This window comes from Macaca fascicularis, chromosome 16, assembly GCF_037993035.2.
Source record: "Macaca fascicularis isolate 582-1 chromosome 16, T2T-MFA8v1.1".
NCBI classification, from domain to species: Eukaryota; Metazoa; Chordata; class Mammalia; order Primates; family Cercopithecidae; genus Macaca; species Macaca fascicularis.
Window position 1 is genome coordinate 62,810,608 of NC_088390.1, and position 15,119 is coordinate 62,825,726.

Below are 15,119 nucleotides of genomic sequence, written 5' to 3' on the forward strand. Positions count from 1 at the left end.
TCTCCTCCCGCCATCCCTAGTGACTCAGAGTTTCAGGCTGATTAAACAGAAGCAGTCCGGCAACCCCAGACGGCAGACCCCAGAGAGCAGGCTTAGGCCACCAGATGTGCACAGCTGCTTCCCAGGCATTTGAAAGTGTAGCTATTTCAGGAGGAGCCCCCCCCAACCAGCCCCCTTTCCACACGCACCCCTTCCCCACACCCCTTCCCCAGCAGCAGAGGGGAATGGCCACCGGCAGGAAATGGTGGGCAGCAGTGGGTGGTGGGGGTCAGAGTGCTCGGAGAAGGTAGACATGTGAAAATCCTGCTAAAATCCTGAGCTCCAATCCCAGCACTTTGGGAGGCCGAGACGGGCAGATCACGAGGTCAGGAGATCCAGACCATCCTGGCTAACACGGTGAAACCCCATCTCTACTACAAAATACAAAAAAAAAAACTAGCCGGGCGAGGTGGCGGGCGCCTGTAGTCCCAGCTACTCGGGAGGCTGAGGCAGGAGAATGGCGTAAACCCGGGAGGCGGAGCTTGCAGTGAGCCGAGATCCGGCCACTGCACTCCAGCCTGGGCAACAAAGCGAGACTCTGTCTCAAAAAAAAAAAAAAAAATCCTGAGCTCCTCCTGCTGTGCCGCCTTCCCCAACCATTTCCCTGCCCCAAGGGGGAGTCCCAAGAAAGAGCAGCAGAGAGCTTGGAAGAGAAGCTGCCCCCGGGAGGGAAGGAAGGTGTAAGTGTATCAGTAAACACAGTGGCAATAACCTGCTGAATGCCGCTCTGCTGGGCTCAAGGCTGAGCGACATCTGGACACTGCTGGACATCTGCAGCTCTGGTCCACAAACACACTGCATCCCAGCCAGAGGGCCCTCCTCCATAGACAGTGCCTAACCCTGGGGCTTCTCAGCTAAAGGAGAGGGAAACGGGCCTCACTCCAAACAAGGGTCACCCCTTGCCAGCCTCACGTCTAAAGGGACCACCAGAGTCAAGCCGAGGAACTTCCTCAGCAGGCCCCTCACCACCCCCACCAGCCCAGGTGGACCGTCAGGAGACTGCTGAGGGCTGGACAGCTACCCAGGGAGAGACAGAGGCCACAGGATGCCATGGGGGTGGGGGGCGAGGGTTCCCATTGGCCTTTATTATTATATGAATCTTGTTCTTCCCTCAAAGCAACCTGGCAGATGTTTTATTATTTCCAATTTCTTTCTTTCTTTCTTTTTTGAGACAGAATCTCTCTCTGTCGCCCAAGCTAGAGAACAGTGGCACGATCTTGGCTCACTGCAACCTCCACCTCCCGGGTTCCAGCGATTCTCCTGCCCCAACCACCCAAGTAGCTGGGACTACAGGCGTGCACCACCACACCTGGCTAATTTTTGTATTTTTAGTAGAGACCAGGTTTCACCACATTGGCCAGGCTTGTCTTGAACTCCTGACCTCAGATGATCTGCCCACTTTGGCCTCCCAAAGTGCTGGGATTATAGGCATGGGCCACTGCGCCCGGCTTTATTCCCAATTTCTAGGTGAAGAAGCTGTGCCTGCACACTGAGAAAATGGCAGCACTCATGGTAGGAGGAGCATCCAGTCCACTAGACGAGCCTGAGTGGAGCTGAGCCCTCTTGCCAAGGGGAGGAGGGGACCAAGGTGCTTGCAGATGGAAGCAGAGCACCCGGCTGCAAATCAAGAGTACCAGGTTCAGGCTGGGTGCACTGGCTCACGCCTGTAATCCCAGCACTCTGGGAGGCCGAAGCGGGCAGATCACGAGGTCGGGAGTTCAAGACCATCCTGGTCAACATGGTGAAATTCTGTCTCTACTAAAAAGTATAAAAATTAGCCTGGCATGGTGGTGCACACCTGTAATCCCAGCTACTCGGGACGCTGGGGCAGAAGAATTGCTTGAACCAGGGAGGTGGAGGTTGCAGCGAGCCGAGACCACGCCACTGCACTCCAAGCCTGGGTGACAACAGAGCAAGACCCTGTCTCAGAAAAAAAAAAAAAAAAAAGAGTCCCAGGTTCTAGTCCCAGCTCTGCTACAAACTTGCTGGGTGTCTTTGTGTCCCTGGATCTCAAAGGAATGTTATGTCTAAGATTCTAGGAATAAAAAACCAGGATTCCCACGACAGACAGAAGGCTGGGGGTGGGCAACGTCAGAGTTGGGAACCAGTTCTGGGAGAGGACACACTCCGGAACTCCTCCTGAGGAAGGAGTCAAGGGAGCTATTCCTGCAACAGGAAGGCTGGAAGTCAGACCTCAGGCAGGACTGTCAACCAGCCCCACCCTTCTCCTTACCTACTGCCCAGGAGAACAAGGGAACTTCTCCTACAAGAAACAAAAGTGCTGGTTTTACAGTTCCCAGGGTGGAGGGGGCCGCACCCAGTTCAGTCTTGTCCCTCTCCACCCTGGACATGGAGTCAGACCTTCCGCAATGCCCCTGGACAGAGCCAGGGTGGAAGCGAGAGACACAGACGTGGGCCCTGCCCACTCGCCCCAGCCAGAGACGGGCAGGGACAGAGACAGGGCGGGTTTCTGAGTTGAATGGGGGGCCTTTGTTTAGAGCCTGCTCTATTGTTAGCAGCCTGGGAGGAAGAAGCCAGATCAGAGACTGTAGGGACAGCCCAAGGACAGGAAGAAGGAAGACGGGCCCTGGAGAGGGGGTGCAGAGGACCCTTCCCCACGGGGCCCACATCAGGTAAGTGTGAGCAAGTAATACGGCTAGACTGGGTGCACCCCTACCCTTCATTCCTGCCTCCTCCTCTGCACAGCCAACCTAGAGGGCTGGCACCGGGCACCCTAAATCCAAGACTGACCTGGCAGAGTGTGGCCCAGCCCTGACATTAAAAATAGCCCAACCAGAGCTACACCAGGCTCCTTCCCCAGCCAGCACCTGCCAAGGACAGTCAGCAACAGGCACATCTAGGCTGGGTTGCAGGGCACCAAAGTGCCAAGACACCTGGAAATAAGGACAGGAATGGGTTACCCCAGAGGCCATGCTGGAAGCAGGCTCAGAAACACTGCATTTGGGGACAGAGGAGCAGGGCGGAGCAGGGCAGGGCTGGGTGCCCCTGAGGTTCCTTAGGCTAGAGGCCAGCACGCTTTGCAGACACAGGTCCCCAGGCTCAGACAGCGACAGGGTGAGCACAGGATTTCCCAGGCTCAGACAGCGACAGGGTGAGCACAGGGTTCTGAGTGAGGAGAGGGGCTCGATTTCCTTAAGCTTCATTTTCTTATCTGTAAAATGGAGATGATCAAGTGACTTCTTTCATCGCTGTGACTCTGGAAGCCCTCTGTCCACAGGAAAGGCATGCATTCACATACTAGAAGAACAAAGAGATGGCAGAGGAGGCGGAAGCCAGCTGGAGCAGTAGTTCATGCCTATAATCCCAGCACTTTGGAAGGCGGAGGTGGGAGGGTCGTTTGAGCCCAGGAGTTCAAGACCAGCCTGGGCAACATAGTAAGACCCTGTCTCTACAAAAAATAAAAATAAATTAGCCGGGCATGGTGGCACGCACCTGCAGTCCCAGCTACTCTGGAAGCTGAAGCGTCACTTGAGCCCAGGTGACTGAGGCTGCAGTGAGCCAAGATCACTCCACTCCAGCCTAGGCAACAGAGCGAGACCATATCTCAAAAAAGAAAGGTGAGGGGTCCGGGCATGGTGGCTCACGCCTGTAGTCCCAGCATATTGGGAGGCCGAGGCGGGTGGATCACAAGGTCAGGAGTTTGAGACCATCCTGGCCAACATAGTGAAACCCCATCTCTACTAAAAATACAAAAAATTAGTGAGGCGTGATGGTGGACGCCTGTAATCCCAGCTACTCAGAAGGCTGAGGCAGGTGAATCACTTGAACCTGGGAGGCGGAGGTTGCAGTGAGCCGAGATCGCGCCAATTGCACTCCAGCCGGGGTTACAGTGTGAGACTTGTCTCAAAAAAAAAGAAAAAAAGAAAAAGAAAAAAAGGTGACGGCCGGCACAGAGACCTGCTGGGCAAGGTGGCTGGCAGTCTGCTTGGGGGGACCCTGGCTGCTTTCTCTGACCCCTAAGATGGGGACTAGATAGGGAGCTGCCTCCCAGGCCCTGGGGAGGTGAAGGAAACATGGCTGAGGAGAAGGGAAGTGGAGCTTCGCTCAGGCCAGGTGGTGACACTGGCTGCCCCAAGGCCAGTCCATGCTGCTTCCTGCAGCCAGGGGCAGCTGCACAGCCAGGCGTGAGCATTCCCCACATAGCAGTCCCAGGGGGAAGCTGGGCTCAGCGGGGTCTCCAGCCCCGACCTTCCCCACTTTGTCCCTGGCTCCCGCTGAGGTCTGGCCCGCAGTTCCAAGCACAGACACAAACAGACTCTAGAAAGTGCATGATGGCTTCCCTTGAGGGCCTGTCTCCCTCTCAGACTGGGGCTGCCCAAGGAGGCCTCTCCCCTCTGGCTGGCAGCTCCAGGAGGGAACCTCCTGCAGACTAGAGGTTCTCTGGCAGACACTGTGGTCTCCATCAGCAAGCTGGTCCATTCCAAGAGGGCAGAACTGAAGCAGGAGCTGTGTCAGAGAAGCTGGTCTTAGGCTTCCGGAGGAAAACCCTTACTTCCAGTCTGGAGGGCAGCCCGGGCTGTGGCCTGAGGATGAGCTGGGGCCTGGGGGAGGCTCAGGCCTGCCGACCCAGCTGCTGTTTATTTTCCTCCTTCTGGGCTCCTTCCCAAAGTAAACAAACCCGGGTGGGAAAATGAAGGGGATTTGTAGGAGAGGGAAATGCCATGGCCAAGTGGCTCGACCCGGGGACCTCTATGCTCCCCTGGAGAGGGCTCCAGCTGGAGCTCCATTCCCTGCTGGTGACCCCCGTGGGCAGATTCCCAAACCAGCAGACGACCCCAGACCGAGACTCCTGGGAATGGAAAAACACTTCACCCCACACCAGGAAACAACAACAAAAGGTTGACGTGTGTTGGTGACGCAAAATACACAAGTACTTTCATTGCACTGCCTCCAACCACCACCAGTGGGGCTTGGGCAGCCTGGGGTCCAGGGGCAGCCCACTCCTCAATAACAGCAGGTCGGACCCCAGCTGACTGAGGCCCACTCCCTCGGGTGTGATTCTACAGGGTGTGATTCTGCAAGGATCCCTACATATAACCCTCTCCTGGGAAGATCCATCTGTTTATTGTACAACACAGGCTGGAAAACCAGGATTGGAATAAAAGTTTGGCTAAAATCTGTTACTGTAGGCAGGGTGCAGTGGCTCATCCCTGTAATCCCAGCACTTTAGGAGGCCAAGGCAGGTGAATCCCTTGAGCCCAGGAGTTCCAGAACAGTGTGGGCAACATAGCGAAACTCCATCTCTACAAAAAAATGCAGAAATTAGCCGGGCGTGGTGGCATGTGCCTGTAGTCCCAGCTACTTGGGAGGCTGAGGTAGGAGGATCGCTTGAGCCCGGGAGGAGGAGGTTGCAGTGAGCCGAGATCTGCACTCCAGCCTGGGCAACAGAGTGAGACCCCATCTCAAAAAAAAAAAAAAAAAAAGTTACTATATACAAAGGATGAGCTCATCAAGATCAAGGCTAAAGAACAAAAGGATGCTAAGAAAAGAGGAAGAGACTTGGCTGGGCGTGGTAGCTCATGCCTGTAATCCCAGCACTTTGGGAGGCCAAGGCGGGTGGGTCACAAGGCCTGGAGTTCCAGACCAGCCTGGCCAACATGGTGAAACCCTGTCTCTGCTGAAAATAAAAAAAACTAGCCAGGCGTGGTGGCAGGTGCCTTTAATCCCAGCTACTCAGGAGGCTGAGGCAAGAGAATCGCTTGAAACCAGAAGGCAGAGGTTGCAGTGAGCTGAGATTGTGCCACTGTACTTCAGCCTGGGCAACAAGAGCAAGACTCCATCTCAAAAAAAAAGAAAGAAAGAAAAAAAGAAAAGCAAAGAGGAAGAGACCTTAATGAAACTTAATGAAAGTTGCCGTTTTGGATTATGGGCAATTTTTTTCTTTTCTCTTAAACTTTTCTAAACTTCCCAACTTTTTTTTACAATGATCAGATATTACTTTTTTTATTTTCTTTTTCTTTTTTGAGACAAGGTCTCACTCTGTTGCCCACGCTGGAGTACAGTGGCACAACCATGGCTCACTGCAGCCTTCAACTGCTGGGCTCAAGCAATCCTTCCACCTCAGCCTCCCAAGTAGCTAGGACCACAGGCACATACCACCATGCTCTAATTTTTTTTTTTTAAGAGATGGGGTCTTGCTGTATTGCACAGGCTGGCAGGCTGGTCTCAAAGTCCTGGCCTCAAGCAATCCTCCTGCCTCAACCTTCAGAGTGGTTGGGATTACAGGCGTAAGCCACTGCCCCAGCCAGATGTTACTTTCTCAATCAAGGGAGAGGAGGAGTCTCCCCTAAATAAGCAGCTTATTGATTGCCAAGCCCCTATCCCAACTCTGCTCTGGTCCCTGCCACTGTCTTCATAGTAGAGAAAGACACAGAAAGCTGAGCTTCAGCTGGGCATGGTGGCTCATGCCCATAATCCCAGCACTTTGGGAGGCTCAGGTGGGACAAATGCTTGAGCTCAGGAGTCCAAGACCAGCCTGGGCAACATAGCAAGACCCTGTCTCTACACAAAACTTTAAAAATTAGCTGGGCATGGTGGTGCACACTTGTGGACCCAGCTACTTGGGAGGCTGGGCAGGAGGATTGCTTGAGCCCAGAGTTCAAGGATGCAGTGAGCTGTGATCACGTCACTGCACTCTAGCCTGAGGGACAGAGTGAGTCCCTACCTCAAAAAAAGGAAAGAAGGCCAGGCCCAGTGGCTCACGCCTGTAATCCCAGCACTTTGGGAGGCTGAGGTGGGTGGATCACTTGAGCAGGAATTCAAGACCAGCCTGGCCAACATGGTGAAACCCCCATCTCTACTAAAAATACAAAACTTAACTGGGCATGGTGGTGTGTGCCTGTAGTCCCAGCTACTCAGGAGGATGAGGCAGTAGAATTGTTTGAACCTGGGAGGCAGAGGTTGCAGTGAGCTGAGACTGCATCACTGCACTCCAGCCTGGGAGACAGAACAAGACTCCATCTCAAAAACCAAACCAAAAAAAAGGAAAGAAAAGAGGAGAGGAAAAGAGAGGAGGAAAGAAAGCTGAGTGCCAATAGTGGTGACTCACGCCTATAATCCCAGCACTTTGGGAGGCTGAGGTGAGTGGATCACCTGAGGTCAGGAGTTCAAGACCAGCCTGACCAATATGGTTGAAACCCTGTCTCTACTACAAATGCAAAAATTAGCTGGGCATAGTGGCAGGCGCTGGTAGTCTCAGCTACGCAGGAGGCTGAGACAGGAGAATCACCTGAACCCGGGAGGTGGAGGTTGCAGTGAGCCAAGATTGCGCCACTACACTCCAGTTGGGTGACAGAGTGAGAGACTCGTCTCAAAAAAAAAGAATGAACGAAAAGAATGAAAGAACGAAAGAAAGAACAAAAGAAAGCAAGAAGGCTGAGCTTCCTGCCCTACTGGCCCCAAAGGCCAAGATGCCAGGAGGCTGAGCAAAGGGGAGTGGTCCACGAGCTTTCCCTTCAGGCCTGGCAGAGGAAGTTGCTTCACAATGAGGTATTCCACATCCCCAGACTCAACCATGTCCCAGGAGAGGCCGCTCAGTGTCACTTTCAGGAACACAAGCCCTGGTGGCCTGCCCAGCCACACTGCTTTTCCTCTTCACAGGGGTCACGGGGCCAGCTCACAGATGGCTTTCCCTCTCACTGCCAGCTCGCTCTTCTCCCAAAAGATACAAGATGAAGAGTCTCCCCAAAGGGCAGCAATTCCCGCCTGGCCTCCCTGACGGACAGGATGGCCCTCATCAGAGAAGAGTCAATGCTGAGCCTCCACCTCTCTCTCTTACTTCTCAACTCAAGATCTCATCTTTAGCAGGCAGAAAGCCCTTCCTCCTGTCTAGACTGCGTCCCTTCAAGTCCCTTCAGTAAGTGCAGCATGCAGGAGCTCTCATGTCCTCGGGGGAGATGGGAAACTGCAACCTCATCCCCTCTTTGTTGTAGTCAGTGGGATGGGGTTCATTGTTTTCTTCTCTGTCTCAAGTCCCATTAGCCTTCTCCACAATCAATAATCCCCCTGTCTGGGGTCCCCGCCTGCCCTCAGGGGACCCAGAAGCGTGGTAGTGACAGGCTCAGTACTCCGACTGCACCATCACATAAAGAGAACCCATTTCCCAGACCCCAAATCCAGGCCCATTCTGGTGTTCGATGTCCAGCTGGCAGAGACGCCAGAACCAGGCAGGTCTGGAGGACAATCTGACACCAGCTCCTCCCTAGAGGGCCAAGGCTCTGGCTGACAGGCAGCACACATGACCCCCACCTCCATCACCAGAAAGGCCCTCTCAGCAGTTGCCTATCTCAGGTCTCTTGGGCTTCAGAGCTGAGGACAGCCAGTTCCCCATCAAGAGCAGCCTGGCAGCACTGCCTGGTCCGCTCCAGCAGGACATTAGCCCAGGCCTAAACTGGACTCTCGTTTCTCGCCACTCCCCACAGGGCAGCACCCTTTATCTTGGCATAGCCCCAGCCCCCAGCAAAGCAGGCAACTCCCACTTCCTACACATGAACAAGCCCAAAACAGCCATGGTTCTACCTAACTCAAGCTAGGAGGCAGCACAGCTTTGACCCCTGCCTCCTCTTTTCCTCTCAACCTTTCCCCAACACCCACCACGCAGCCCTGGCTTGGGGAGAAGCCTCCTCTACCGGAAACTAAAAATCAAGCCACTGGGGAGATTTCAGAGGGCTGGTGGCCAGGACAGGTATCACCCTCACCTACCAAACCTGCCCTGCATTCACCACTCACGCATACCTTTATGGGCCCGTCTGAATTATCCTCTCCCCAATCAGGCAGAGGCTCTCGAAAGGGGGTGCAGAAAAATCCTTTCCACTCACACCTGTAATCCCAGCGCTTTGGGAGGCTGAGGCGGGCGGATCTCCTGAGGTCAGGAGTTCGAGACCATCCTGGCCAACATGGTGAAACCCCATCTCCACTAAAAATACAAAAATTAGCCCGGTGTGGTGGTACATACCTGTAATCCCAGCTACTCGGGAGGCTGAAAGAGAAGGATCGCTTGAACCCAGGAGGTGGAGGTTGCAGTGAGCAGAGATCATGCCACTGCACTCCAGCCTGGGTGGCAGAGCGAGACTCCATCTCAAAAAAAAAAATCGTTTCCAGAGCTGTATGGGGCAATACAGCAGGATGGGTTCTGGGCTTGGAATCAGAGGACCAAAACGCCAGTCTTGGTGCTGCTTGGGTCTCGCTGTACAACCTTGGGGAAATTACTTAAGTTCCTTGAGTTTCAATTTCCTCATCTGTAGAATGGGGAAAATGATACCCGCTTTTTTTTTTTTTTTTTTTTTTTTTTTGAGTCAGGGACTCACTCTGTTGCCCAGGCTGGAATACAGTGACACAGCTCACTGCAGCCTTGACCTCCCTGGGCTCAGGTAATCCTCCCACCTCAACCCTTCCAGTAGCTGGGACCATAGGCATGCACCACCATGCCCGGCTAATTTTTCTATTTTTTGTAGAGACAGGGTTTCACCATGTTGCCCAGACTGGTCTGGAATTCCTGGGCTCAATCAAGCAATCCGCCCTTGTGGGCCTCCTAATGTGCTGGGATTACAGGTTTGAGCCATCCAGCCTGTTCAGCCATAAGGATTAAGTAAGAATAGTTAATGAAAGTGCTTGGTTTGGGCCAGGTGAGGTGGCTTACGCCTGTAATCCCAGCACTTTGGGAGGCCGAGGCAGGCGAATCACAAGGTCAGTAGATCAAGACCAGCCTGCGCAACATGGTGAAACCCCATCTCTACTAAAAATACAAAAATTAGCCGGGCGTGGTGGCATGCACCTGTAATCCCAGCTACTCAGGAGGCTGAGGCAGGAGAATCGCTTGAACCTAGGAGGCGGAGGCTGCAGTGAGCCTAGGTGACAGAGCGAGACTCCACCTCAAAAAAAAAACAAAAAAAAAAGAAAGTGCTTGGTTTCTGTAAAGTCTGACCTTGATCTTGAGTTACCATTTGTCAAGTACTTACCGGGTAGATAGGTGTTGTATTCCCATTTTGCCAAAGAAGTCACTGAGACTCAGGCAATGTAATGAGAGACAGAGCTGGTTCTCAAACCCAGCTCAGTTCAAGCCCAAAGCCCTGTGCTCAGAACTGCCCCACTGTCCCATCTCTCCAAACAAACAGTCCTTCTGTAGACTAGTCAATTGACCGATCTCATTCTAAGGTGGCTCCAGGAAGGGAAGAAGGTTGGCAGCCCTAGCCCGACCTTTTTCGTTCCTATACACTGCATTCTCAAAGCCTCAGCCCTGGCAGCCCAGAGGTTCCAGAGGGAATGGAGTGGAGCCAGGGTGCAAGGGAGGGGTGGAGTGGGGGTGGGAGGGCTCAAGTCACCCAAGCTGGGGCTTGATCTAGCAAGAAATGACTAATTGGGTCCTACCTTCTCCTCCTCCGCGTCCCCCAGTCCAGTCAGTGGCCAGTTTTCACCAGGCACCTCCTAGTAGTACTTCCTCAGTATTATCTTTTCATCACAGCCACAAACCAGATTAGCTAAACTAATCATTTAGCCAACATAATTACAATGCCCTCCCCTCCTCCACCTTGGCAGGGAGAAGAGGGAAAGCAGGTTATTTTTGCCCAAACTCCGTGCTCCTGTTGCGCCCCAGAGGTGCACCGCCCCCCTCCTCCAGCAGAAAAGGATCTGAGTTCCCACACTGACTTCCCCCTAGCCCCGGGCTGAGCGTGATCCCCACCCAGGATAAAGGGGCTGAGTCTGGGCCCCCAGCCTCACTCCCCCATCTACAACAAAGAAAGAGGTGGTAGACTCTCCCCCTCCAAGCACTCTCCATCCCCGCTCCCCGCAATCTTTCTCCCACCCCTAGGACTGAGAGAGAACCCAACTGTGGTATTCTCTCTCTGTTCCCCAAGGAGGCTGGGCTCCAAATCCTGCAAAAAGACCACACTTCAGATTGTTTTTTAAACCGGGGTAGAAAGCCTGGTCAAGATTCCCAATTCCGGAGGGTGGGGGGGTCTCAGGAAATTGGGAGCAGGGAAGGCAGGGGCCCGATGCAGCTCTGCCTGAGGGAGTCTAGCACTGAAGAAACCTTCCCCCAAAAAGCCTTCCTCCGGTCTCACTTTCCCTGTCAAATTCTTTCAGGAAAGGGGGTGGGAAAGGTCTGTGCAGGCCTCCAGAAAGCATGCACCTTCATAATTCAGAAATCAAATGGAAGGCAAGTCCCACAGCCTCATGCTCTTTTGCCTCAATTACCAGCCAGCTAAGTAATGTGGGGGATGGGGTAGAGAAAAAAAAAAGACAAGAACAACCACTCCCCCCACCTTCCTCAGTTTGGCCCAGCCCTGCCCCACCCCCATTCCTGGGGAGGGGGCAGAGCTTGAGAGAGAGAGCCGCTTACGCAGGCCTCGTCTGAGGGGGTGTGGTGGTCCCCGGAGGCAGGAAGAGAAGGAAGAAGCTGCTTCCCCTCTCAGCACTTTCCACCCCCCACCCCGGCCCCCACCTCAGGCCCCTGGGGCCCAGCGAAGAGGATGAAGGTGGGGGCAGGGAAGACAGGGTCGGAGCGCAGGCACCCGCCCAGGTTCAGCCAGGGGCCGGCTAGGGGAAGGGGCTTTGCACCAAGAAGGACCCCCTAAGCCTAAAGGAAGTTTTGGGCAAGGAGACAGGAAAACCCCCAGATCAAGCTGCTGTGAATACTTCCTCCTGCAAAGTTTGTTTTGGGTGATTTTTCCAACAATAAGAGGTTAGAGAAGAAGACGGGTCCTGTTCCCCTACCAACACTCTAGCAGCCACAGCTACTGGAAACTGGGCCAGGTGACCCTGAATTCTTCATCCGTGCACAGACCCCACCCCCCAGACTCCAGGGCGAGCCACGGATGCCAGACACACCAGCTGGACACTGGGTCGAGCCCTGCACCCACCACTGTCACTCCATCCCACCTCCGCTGAAGAAGCCAGAGCCCGGCTCCCACCGGAGTGGAGGGAGGCGCCGCAGGTAGTATGGACGAGGCTCTGGGAGTTGGAGGGCAGGGCCTCTGGACTCCGTGCGCTCACCTGCTCGGCAGGTGGGGCCAGCGTCGCTAGGAAAATGTGTGCTCGGCCCCCACAGTTGGGCAAGCTGGGCGCAGACAATAGGGCCCCACCCAGGCCTGGGGGAGTAGGGAGGGAGGGAAAGCGAGGATGACGCGTGGGGTGGGGTGAGAGTGGCCCCAGAGACCAGCGGCAGCAAGTTTCCCAAACGGTAAATTCCTGACTGCAGCGTGAGCCCTGGGACGCAGTCAAAGCAGGGCAAAGTCTCCCCCACCAGCTCAGGGCGAGAGTCAGGGACGCGGCGTCGGGCGAGGGGCGCGGGCCCCGGGGGAGGCACGACTCCGGAGGCACCTGTCCGGATCCCTCCCGCCCTGCTCAGATCTCTGGCTCGCGGAGCTCCCAGGCGCGCTCTGCCCAAACCGCGCGACCCCCAGGTCGCCGCGCCCAGGACCCCAGCGCGCCCCCTGCCGCCGGTGCAGGGTGGCGCTCCATGGCACCCGCCCTCACCTGCCCAGAGACGGCAGGGACCGGCCTCGCGGGCGCTCGCCACCCCTTCTCTCCCCAGCGATACCTGCTCCCGATCGCCCGCACCTTAGTATGGGGCCTGGCCGGGCCGGGTCGGGGTCGGGCCGGGGTGGGAGCCGGCGCAGGCAGCTAACTGAGCTCGGCGTGGTCGGGCGGCGGCTGCTCCGGACTCTGGCCAAGGCAGCAACTCAGTAACCGAACAAAAGGCAAAGAGACCTGACAGCCAAGCCACGCCCCTCGCCACCTCGAAGCTCCGCCCCTGGGGGAGACGCCCACCCTCTGGTGCGAGCTCACTGGCTGTCTCGCCTGACTGTCCCGTCGAGGGGCGGAGCCTCACCTCCAGTCCTCTTCCACGGCCGCCTCTGTTTATCCGCTTGCCATTGGCCCCAGGGACTGCCAGTCGGCTCTAGGGATGGACTCTAACTTGAGGTCTCATCCTAACACTGCACCTATTGGCAGATAGAAAGTTACTTCCTCCTGATTGGACAAGGGGCTGTCAGTAAGACTAAGGAAAAAACCAATGGAAGGGATGGGGTGTGTCTTGCCCCACCCTTGCTCTGAGCAGGTGAGACTCATTACTCTCCCCTTCCCCCTACCTGTCCAACAGGTAAGTCAGGGGATACTAAGGGAAGGGACAGACGCCTTCACCGGCCAGCCAACTCAGCGTCAAGCATGATGCTTCTTTGGGCTTATTCATCCTTGCCCCAAAGTAGTAATCACATATTTGTATAGCATTTCATAGGCTTTGTGCTGGGTTGGGATTTTTTCCCCCCAAAGATGGAGTACTCCTGGGATTTAGAATTAGAAGACCAGGGTTTGTGTTCTCCCACTTAGTATGATCTTAGACAAGTTACTTCACCCTGTTTCTCCTCATCTGTAAACTGGATACATTAGCCGTATCTACCTCTCTGGAGTATGTGGGGATTAAATGAAGTCAGGTTTGTGAAAGCACTCGGAAACTGCTAAAGGTTAGAATTTAAATTAATGATATTTTTGTTTTAATTATTGTGACAGCTCTGAAAAAATAGTTAAGATGAGAAAACGACCCTCATTGTAAAGATGAAGAAACCGAGGTTCAGATAAGTCACAAAACTACAAAGTGGCACACCCCAAGCTAGAACCTCCTTCTCATTTGAAGGACCATCGAACCAGCTGTTCCCTTCATGGAACATAAAATGCATAGACATAAAATGTCAAGGCAATGGGGGAAGGGGCAGAGAAAAGGCACAAACACTGGGAGGAGAGACAGAACAATTAATTGGCACAAAAATACAGTATTGGTGTCAGGAGGCTTTGATGGGCTTGGAAACATCAAGCAGCAGATCTGAAAGAAACCCAGGCATGAAAGAAACGGGGCAGGCCAAGGTGGGTGGATAACCTGAGGTCGGGAGATCAACACCAGCCTGGCCAATATGGTGAAACTCCATATCTACTAAAAATACAAAAAATTAGCTGGGCGTGGTGGCGGGCAACTATAATCCCAGCTGCTTGGGAGACTGAGGCAGGAGAATTGCTTGAACCCGGGAGGCGGAGGTTGCAGTGAGCTGAGATCATGTCACTGCACTCCGGCCTCAGCGTGACAGAGTGAGACTCCATCTCAAACAAAAAGAAAAAGAAAAAAAGAAACTGGGTAGCACATCCCTCCACGATAGGAGAGCCTGGGGTAGAGATCAGAAAGAACTTCTCGGCCAGGTGTGGTGGCTTATGCCTGTAATCCCAGCACTTTGGGAGGCCAAGGTGGGCAGATCACTTGAGGTCAGGAGTTCAAGACCAGTCTGGCCAACATGGTGAAACCTCGTCTCTACTAAAAATACAAAAATTAGCCAGGCATGGTGGTGGGCGCCTGTAATCCCAACACTTTGAGAGGCTGAGGCAGGCGGATCACCTGAGGTTGGGAGTTTGAGACCGGACTGGCCAACATGGTGAAACCCCGTCTCTACTAAAACTACAAAAAATAGCCGGCATGGCAGCGGGCACCTGTAATCCCAGCTACTCAGGAGGCTGAGGCAGAAGAATCACTTGAACCTGGGAGGCGGAGTGAGCTGAGATCATGCCATTGCACTCCAGCCTGGGCGACGGAGTGAGACTCTGTCTCAAAAACATAAAAAGAACTTTTCACAGGCAGCTTAAGAAGACAAGGGCACTTCCTTTCTGTGGTTGATGACATGAATGCTGGTCGTGGTTGTATGGTGTGCCAAGGACCCTACAAACATTCCTTCATTCAGCACTTGAGTATTCAGTGTCAACTCTATGTTAGGCACTGGTGAACACAGAAAATAAAATCTGGTGACACAGAATATAAAAATGATCCCAACCTTCAAAGAGATCATAGAAGGATAAGCAGAAGCAGCCTGTGTGGGTGGGTGTTGGGGGAGTGGTGGTTTAGAAAAAGGTCCCCTGGCAACAAAGCACTACAGCTCCAAAGCTAGCACACAGGAGGGGCTGGATGAAGGTACCTTAGCAGCGTCCTTGACCACTTTCCCCACCGGAGAAAGGAATGGTAGCTGAACATTCTCCCTTCTGAAGTTGCACCATCCAAAAGCAGGGCCAGGGAGATACGGACACCC

At 54.2% G+C, this 15,119-nt stretch overlaps 1 protein-coding gene across 4 annotated transcripts in view; it reads right to left on the reverse strand.

Moving 5' to 3' along the window:
- Positions 1-12,742, reverse strand: part of JUP (junction plakoglobin) — a 32,502-nt gene extending 19,760 nt beyond the window's left edge. The window contains exon 1 of one of the 4 annotated variants that reach the window (XM_005584194.5): positions 12,619-12,742. The gene's annotated coding sequence lies outside the window, so the exon portion shown is untranslated. Of the gene's footprint in view, positions 1-10,425; positions 10,460-12,534 lie in introns of those variants that run through there. The other 3 variants (XM_005584195.5, XM_045375958.3, XM_045375959.3) reach the window with 3 other exon arrangements.
- Positions 12,743-15,119: the final 2,377 nt, after the last annotated feature.